The sequence below is a fragment of the Ascaphus truei genome, chromosome 4 (genome assembly GCF_040206685.1).
Source record: "Ascaphus truei isolate aAscTru1 chromosome 4, aAscTru1.hap1, whole genome shotgun sequence".
Lineage (NCBI taxonomy): Eukaryota > Metazoa > Chordata > Amphibia > Anura > Ascaphidae > Ascaphus > Ascaphus truei.
This window is the reverse complement of record NC_134486.1, coordinates 209,525,178-209,534,364: the sequence shown is the minus strand read 5'-3', so window position 1 is coordinate 209,534,364 and position 9,187 is coordinate 209,525,178.

Here is a 9,187-nt window from a genome sequence, read left to right as displayed (position 1 = left end):
AATGACACCGTTACAGGACAATAAAGAATGCGCACGTGTAAAACATAACAGTTTACTATACAAGTGTAACGGATCGGGGGACTCGCAGTTCCCAGCGTGTCCCCATCACCCCAGCTTCCACAGTGCCTCGTTCCTCCGCTCCCCTACGTCCCCAAACTCTACCTTCTTCGCTTAGCCATTCCTCCATGGCTCGATCCTCACACCCAGGCTTACACTCTGCGCACGCACGCGGTCCCCTCACCAAGTGCGCGCGTTCACGATCGTGGGTTCCCTATCGTGGCTCACGCGCTCCTCGGCGTGCCTCTGTCACCCCTGTCCATTCCTTACCTGCTTCCTCCGTTCCTCCTTCCCCTCTGTTCTCTCCCGTGCGCTTCCTCCGCTGTTCTCCCCCCATGCTCTGGTGCACGCGCATAGCAGGGTTACAGAGGGCGTGCGCACCCACTCTACTTACTTACCTCCCCCATGCTCTAGCTCCGCCCCCCGTCGGTTGCAGGCTATTACCTTAGATTACCTCCCAGTCTCCTCCCATGCTCTCACAGACCTATCTCTGCAATTACTCACTCAAACCTCTGCTCCTCCCCTCACCCCCATTGGTCCTTCTTCCCATATAACCCCACTCCTTCCTCTCAGTCCTTGCTCTGCATAGCTTTCCTGTAGCTCCTGTGTGTGCAGTGTCTATGCCTAGCTCCCATGTCTGTTTCAGCTCTGGTTCCTGTCCCTGACCCTGTTTGGATTCCTTAGGCTTGAACTTGAACTCTGCTTTGGACTTGACTACACTGCTCTCTCCTGCCCTTGAACCCTGTATTTCGGACATCACTACGCTGCTCTCTCCAACCCCTGAACTCTGGCACTTGGACATTACCCTTCGACCTCTGGCACCCCGGACTCAGCAAGTATTACGTTAACCCTTACTCACCAGGCCCGGCAACACTACTACCACACTCCGGGCACGCCCTCACTGCTGTGGGTGCATGTTATACCCTTACCCACCTCAGTACTGGGGACTGGCCAGGTCTGTGGGCATGCAGGCGTTACATTATGCAGAGACCAACAAATGCAGACCCCCCTGAGGTGGGCCAAGGTGTCTTCATGGAACATTGGCAATTCCTAAACGACCAACTCACCAATGTCACACAGAGACTTTCTAATTTGTCTCTCCGGGAAGCTCCTGTGGCACCATCGACCCCGGTCCCAGTGCCTATAAGTAATCCAGGGCCACGTATTCCACCCCCCAACCGGTACGACGGGTTGCCCTTGCTTGCCGAGGGTTCCTGAATCAGTGTGACGTGCAATTCGAAATGTCCCCATCCCACTTCCCTACTGGTCGTACAAAGGTGGCCTACGTCTATGCCCTACTCACTGGTGACGCTCTCGCTTGGGCTTCTCCCCTCTGGGAACACAGACCAGACATAACCCAGGATTACTCCAAATTCCGGCATGAGTTCCAACAGGTTTTTGACACACCTGCGCGTAGGGAGACTGCCGCTTTTTCCTTGTTTCATCTCTCTCAGGCTCGTAGGTCAGCTGCAAGATACGCGGTGGAGTTCCGCACCATCGCTGCAGAAACCCAGTGGAACGATGAAGCTCTCGCTGCGGCATACTGGCACGGTTTGTCCGAATCTCTCACAGATGACCTTGCAGCTCACGACCGGCCTTCATCCCTCGAGGAACTAATCGCCCTCAGTATCCGGATGGATCAGCGTACTCGGGAATGATGCCATGAGCACCACCGTTCTCGTTCACTCTCGTCCTTGCCTGTTTCTCCCAGGTCTCCTCCATTGGCCCTCCCGGCGTTGGACACCCCGGAACCGATGCAAATCGGTAGTCAACAGCTTCAGGCCTCTGAGAAAGCACGACGCCGTGAGGAGGGTCTCTGCTTCTACTGCGGTTCTCCAGATCACCAACTTCATCACTGCCGCTTGAAGCCGGGAAACGGGAATGCCCAGTAAAGGTAGAGGGGCTTCTACTGGGTACTATTTCTCCTTCCCCCTCTCTCCCTAAGGAACTACCAAAGAAGATATTCCTCCCCATACCTCTCATGGGTCCGGATCTTCAGGTAGAGGTTGAAGCTTTCATTGATTCCGGGTCTGGTGGCAACTTTCTTGATCATGCCTTCGCTTGCTGCAAACAAATACCGTTAGTCAAGAAAAAGTCACCCATCGGCCTGGAGGCTATTGACGGTCGACCGCTCCAACCAGCCTTCATCATTTGGGAGTCTATTCCACTTACCCTGACCACCGCGGATGGTCATACCGAGGTAATGATCTTCGATGTTTTTCACTCCCCTACTGTCCAGGTTATTCTGGGATTGCCGTGGCTTCAGCTGCATAACCTGCGTATCGATTGGACCAATGCCCTGCTGATCCAATGGACTGATACCGCAGAGAAGACGGTTTCACCTTCTGTTGCCGTGCTCACTGGCCTCGACACCACCTCATCTTCCCACTCTGCTTTGCCGAAGGTATACCACGAATACTTAGATGTCTTCAATAAAACCCAGGCTGAGGTGTTACCCCCTCATCGCTCTTACGACTGTCCCATTGATTTGATTCCTGGAACCATACTCCCCAAGTCCAAGTCTTATCCCTTGTCTGTGCCCGAGATGGAAGCGATGACGTCATATATCCAGGAGAATCTTTAGAAGGGGTTCCTCCGAAATTCCACCTCCCCCGCCGGGGCAGGCTTCTTCTTCGTGAAAAAGAAGGATGGCTCCTTAAGACCCTGTATCGACTTTCGTGGGCTTAACAAGATTACGGTAAAAAAACGTTACCCCCTTCCTTTGATTTCAGAACTCTTCGACCATCTACCAGGTGCCTCTATTTTCTACATATTCGATTTAAGAGGAGCCTACAATGTTATTCGTATAAGGGACGGGGACAAATAGAAAACCGCGTTCAATACGCGTTCGGGACATTATGAGTATTTAGTGATGCCGTTCGGCCTATGCAATGCCCCTGCTGTTTTCCAAGAGTTCATGAACGATATCTTCCGGGACATTTTGGGAACATTCATCATCGTATATTTGGACGACATCCTCATTTTCTCCAAAAGCTTGGATGAGCACATTCACCATACCAAACTGGTACTGTCTCGGCTTCGTGCTAATCGCCTCTACGCGAAAATGGAGAAATGTCTGTTCCATCAATCCTCCACAGCCTTCTTAGGCTATATAATATCTGACAAAGGCTTCACCATGGACCCTGAGAAATTGAAGTCTGTACTCGACTGGCCGTTGCCCAACTCCCTCAAAGCCGTGCAAGGCTTCCTTGGCTTCGCTAATTACTACCAGAAATTCATCCGTAATTTCTCCACTATTGCTCTACCTATCACTGCCTTGACCAAGAAAGGTGCTGATCCGACAGTTTGGTCCCCCGAGGCCATTGAAGCCTTCGACTTCTTCAAGAGAGCCTTCGTGTCTGCCCCCATCCTTCGGCATCCGGATACTTCCCTTCCTTTTACTCTAGAAGTAGACGCCTCAGATGTGGGAGCCGGCGCAGTGCTTTCTCGGAGATCTTCCCACAGGAAAAATTCTATCCTTGTGGATTCTTTTCTAGGAATTTCTCTTCGGGCGAGAGAAATTATGATGTCGGGAATCGTGAGCTTCTGGCCATCAAGTTGGCTCTCCAAGAATGGAGACATCTCCTCGAGGGTACCAAGGAGCCAGTAGCCATCCTCACCGAGCACAAAAACTTATTGTACATTGAGGGAGCTCGTCGGTTGGGATCTCGTCAAGCTCGTTGGGCTTTGTTCTTTTCACGGTTCAATTACACAATTTCTTATATTCCTAGCACCAAGAATATCAAAGCCGACGCCCTGTCTCGTCAGTTCTCCATGGAGAACGAATGTAATGAATCTTCGGAGACGATTCTTCCCGCTAAGTGTATTATTTCCGCCAACAACTTTGATGTCTTGGATGAAATCAATAAAGCCCAGGCTCATATTCCTAGGAGATTTAAGGTACCAGAAGGACGGTTGTACGCTGCCCCGCATTTTCGTCACAAAATACTTCTGTGGGGACCTTCGTCTAGATCTGCTGGTCATCCAGGCTTCAAGGGGACGGTAGATCTTATCAAATGGACCTTTTGGTGGCCTAAGATGAACAGGGACATTTTCGACTTCACCAGAGCTTGTCCAGTCTGTGCCCAGAGCAAATCCGCCCGACACAAACCTTCTGGTCTCCTCATGCCTCTTCCTATTCCGGAACAACCTTGGAAACACATCTCCATGGACTTTATTGTGGAACTTCCCAATTCTAAAGGGATGAATACGATCCTTGTTGTAGTAGACAGGTTTTCCAAGCATACACACTTTATACCCCTCAAGGGTCTCCCCAATTCAGCCACCTTGGCCGACGTTTTTTCTAAGGAAATTTTCAGACTACACGGTGCTCCTATTTCGATTGTTTCGGACAGAGGTTCTCAATTCATTTCTAAGTTTTGGCGAGCTTTTTCTCAAAGACTTGGCATTTCCCTTCTATTTTCCTCGGGTTATCAACCACAAACCAACAGGCAGACGGAGAGAATGAATCAGACACTGGAACAGTATATCAGATGCTTCGTGTCTGAATCGCAGGACAATTGGGTGGACCTGTTACCCTGGGATGAGTTTGCCATTAACTCATTAAGAAACGAATCCACGCAAGAGTCGCCTTTTTTCATTAACTATGGATTTCATCCCAGAAGTCTTCCCCCTCTCCTCCCTTCCCTCTGGTGTTCCCGCAGCGGATTCTAACATTTCCAGTCTTCAAAATTCTTGGAAGACAGAAAACGCAAGCTGATCGGCGACGTCAAGTGGGTCCAGTATTCAAACCTGGAGACAGAGTTTGGCTATCATCCAAGAATATCAAGCTCAAAACTCCTTCCCAGAAACTGGCCCCGAGATTCTTGGGTCCTTTCAAGGTCCTTGAAAGGATCAACCCGGTCGCATACCGACTTGCACTTCCCCCTTGTATGAAAATCCCTTCGGTTTTCCACGTGTCGCTCCTTAAACCCCTGATCCAAAATGCCCATTTTCAAGATCGCCCTCAGAGACCTAACCCGGCCATCATACAAGGACAACAAGAATTCGAAGTACATACTCGATTCTCGTTGGTCCAGGGGCAGACTTCAGTTTCTTGTACACTGGAAAGGATATGGCCCAGAGGAACGTTCTTGGATACCATCCCATCATGTCCATGCCCCAGCACTCCTCAGACAGTTCCAACGGAAGTTTCCTCATAGACCTTGGGAGGATCGTCCGGAGTCCGATCCTCAAAAGGGGGATACTGTAACGGATCGGGGGACTCGCAGTTCCCATCGTGTCCCCGTCACCCCAGCTTCCACAGTGCCTAGTTCCTCCGCTCCCCTATGTCCCCAAACTCTACCTTTTTCCCTCAGTCTTTCCTCCACGGCTCGTTCCTCATGCCCAGGCTTACACGCTGCGCACGCGCCCGGCCCCCTCACCAAGCGCGCGCGTTCACGATCGTGGGTTCCCTGGAACATGCATCCCCAGTGTAAACCACTGTGAGTATACAAAAGCCACAGCACCTAGCAGGTGTGAGGATCGTGGAAGTGAGAGATCCAGAAAATCATATCCAAGGGTGCACCCTATCCAATCCATCCTGGTCCCCAGACGCTCCTCTACGTTGGACTATTGTTCGTGTACACTTTATGTGTGAAATGCCTTTACTCACTGTCTGCTTGTGAGTATAATCTTTGCTGAATTTCATAGGAATATCATTTTTTGCTTTATAGTATTGTACTATTTCTGTGATCTCTTCTTTTTTACATGTGCATGGTGTCCCGCTCCCTTGTCACCTCCACCCATCACATCCCCAGGGTAAACGAAGACTTTCCCATCTTGTCTAGGTTGAGTGGGTATCCTTTGTTCACTTATTTTAGTTCTATTACTCATGTTATTTGTACTCATTTGGGTTAATTGATTGTAGTGAGCCCTGGTTACCAGAGGGTGTCACTATTTTACTGTTTTTCTCTTGATTTCATTTTGGCATTATCTCTTCTTGAGCGCCAGTCCTGGTTATTTTCTTGGCACTTAGTTGGGTACCTGTCGGGTGTGTCCACACCTGGGCGCGCTGATGCTGTACTGATGATGGGATCCACGGATCCGTTGCCATAACCCACGAAGCCTCCACCTCTACGTTGGGTGGTGTCCCGTCTGGACGGTGTCACCATGAAGTGTCTTTGCTGGAGACGGTGGTCAGGTCCCAGACCACTGGATGCCAGGATACAGCCACGTCCTGGCTGTGACCCTCACTATTACGCTACAGAGGCAGAGTCCCTATCTATGGGCCTGTCCCTGCAGCACCACAAGCTGAGGGGAGTCGGGGTCTAGCTGTGGCCTATTAGGGGGTATCTGGCCTAGTGCAGGTGCCACAGACACCTGCACACACAATCTACCCCTTCCTTGTCCTAGCTCTGACTGGCTAACGTGTCCCAACTTCAGGTATGTGGCACCGCCATGGGTACAAGGTTTGCGCCTAGCTATGCTAATATTTTTCTGGGAATGGGGGAACAAGATTTCCTTTTCCATAATAATCCATTTGGCGCAAACCTTGTCCTATGGCGGCGCTATATCGACGATATCATTTTAATTTGGAATGGCAGCGAAGACTCTTTCAAGTTCTTTTTACAATATATTAATACGAATGATTTTAACCTCTCTTTTACTTCGACCATTAGTAATCTAGAGATTTCATTTTTAGATTTGACTGTTTATATTAAAAACAACTGTATCCAGACTAAAATCTTTATTAAAGAAGTTGACAGTAATAACTTCATCTTGACAAGTAGCTGTCATCATAAGTCCTGGTTGAACAACATTCCTACAGGACAACTGAGACGTATTAAGAGAGACTGTTCAGAAATAGGGCTCTTTCACAAGCAAGCTACTATCTTGGAAAAAAGATTCACTGAAAAGAGGTATAATAATATTCTACTAAAAAATGCAAGAAAACAAGTGGACACAATGGACAGAAATAGTCTTTTATTAACGAAAGAGAAAAGGCAAATGAAAGATAATTGTATTCCATTCATAACAAAATATAATCGAGAATCCGAAAAAATTCAAAAAATAATTAAAAAACACTATCACATTCTAAAAGGAGATCCAAATCTGGGAGACTTTTTGGAAGAACGTCCACAGGTAGTTTTCAGCCGTGCGAAAAGCCTAAAAGATTATTTAGCACCAAGTGCCCTAAAGAAAACAAAGAAATCAAATGAAACAGATAAATGGCTACCATCCCCACCAAAACATTTTTATAAATGCACCACATGTAAAGCATGTAAAAATGGCAAAGAAAAAACAGACACCTTTAGTTCAAAACACACAGGAAAATGTTTTAAAATTAAATCCTTTATAAACTGTAGAAGCACATATGTCATATATATGCTAACTTGTCCATGTGGGCTACAATATATAGGAAGAACTACTCGCCCCCTTCGGACTAGGATACTCGAGCATTTGCGGAATATAAATTTAGGGATGGAAAATCATAGTGTCCCCCTACATTTAAAAAAAACACCATAATTCCAATTACACAGTGTAGGAGGGCGTGCGCAGAGGTATGCAATGGAGACTTTTTTAAGGTGAAATTAAATAAGGCTTTTATTGCGCCTGTTTCTTTAACATAAGAAAATCATCCAAACATATGCAAATGAGGGGTCAAACAAAGCTTCTGTTCCACTTGGGAGTATTTCTAGTGAAACCTATGCAGTCCACAGCTCCCTTTAGATTAGCATGTCTCCCAGCCCCAAACATATATCTTGATATGTGCAGATATACAAAAAGTCTTATAAAGGAAAGTCTTATCTGTTTCTTGTAGTTGTAGGGAAAGTCTTCTCTGTTCCTGGGTTGCTGCCTTTTCCTCAGGCTACATCAGCATTCAGGTTTAGAGGTGCTTTCCCCTGTGTCTTGCAGGCAGCGTGCTGTTTCTTCTGGCAGGCTCAAGACATCTGTTCCTATGTTCAGTCCCACAATTTGTGAGACTCAGGAAATCTCTCTGGCTTCCTGTCTCAAAGGCAGGCTTTTCTAACAAACCTAATCAGCCAGGTGGTGTTGGTTAATTGACTACCAGCAGTTAGCCACCACACTGCTGGATTAGAGGCACATTTCCTGAACAGGGATAAATCCCCTGTTACATACCTCCCCTGTTTGTGGGAAGCTCGGGCTTGCCACGGCCAAAGCCTATCCTTCCACTCTCATTCGAGATATCTCTGTGACTTAAATGAGAGTGGATGGAGGAAGAGAACCCTCAGTCCCGCTGGGATTGGAGCCCTTTTTCCAGTTTTTTCGTGTCTCCTCCCGAAGGTGCTTGAGATCAGCACTCCTCAGTCGCTCGAGGAGGACTTTTTCCAAGTATAGTCTTTTTACTGCGTGCGCGGTCATGAGATTTCCCTCACGCCGGGTGCTCGTCTTATTGTAGGCAGACTGTATAGCAACAGTTGCAGAGCGTTTAAAAACAGCCCTTTGAGTTTTCCGCTCTTGAAGCTGTCTCTCTGCACTTTTTCCACTCAATGTAGTTGCTAGTTCAGCTAAGGATTCTTCTGGTTTTGATTCAGCACGTGTACCTTTTTTTTGTTGCCTGTTGGGTGGCTGAAGGTTTTGCTAGTGCTTGTTTAGGTGGTTCAAATTTTGCAACCTTGTTTTTCAGACGAGCGGTATTCCCAGCTCTCACTGTACCCTTGTCTTCATGGGTTTTTGTGGCTGTGGGATACTGACGCTTGGTCAGGGTCAATACTTGTCCTTGTAGAACTGTAATCTCATCCGCGAGAGATCCCTGTTTTTTGAGTGCGTCTTGCAAGTCTCTTCTCAGGGAATTTATCTGCACACTTTGCTTTCTCTGAGCTTGCTTCCACATTTTCATTTTATTGTGAAGCACTGTGAATTTCTTTGCTCGGGCCACAGTTACTTGTCTCAGTTTCTGGACCTTCTTGTGCTCCCTTTTGTGCGGAGTCACCTGGGCTCTAAGCTTGGCCTCTAGCGATGCTTTGGTGATGCTCAGGGTAGCCTTCAGTTCCTCATGCTGCTTTGCGGGGACATACTGGGTAATCAGACGTTCCTGCAGCACTTGTACTTCTTTAGCAGTCTGCAGATTGTCTTCCTGCAGAGTTTGCTGCTTCTCCTGGGCTTTCTGGAGGTGCGTACGCAGACCTTGCAGTTGGTTCTGCAGTCGGTGCTCTGCTTCAAACAT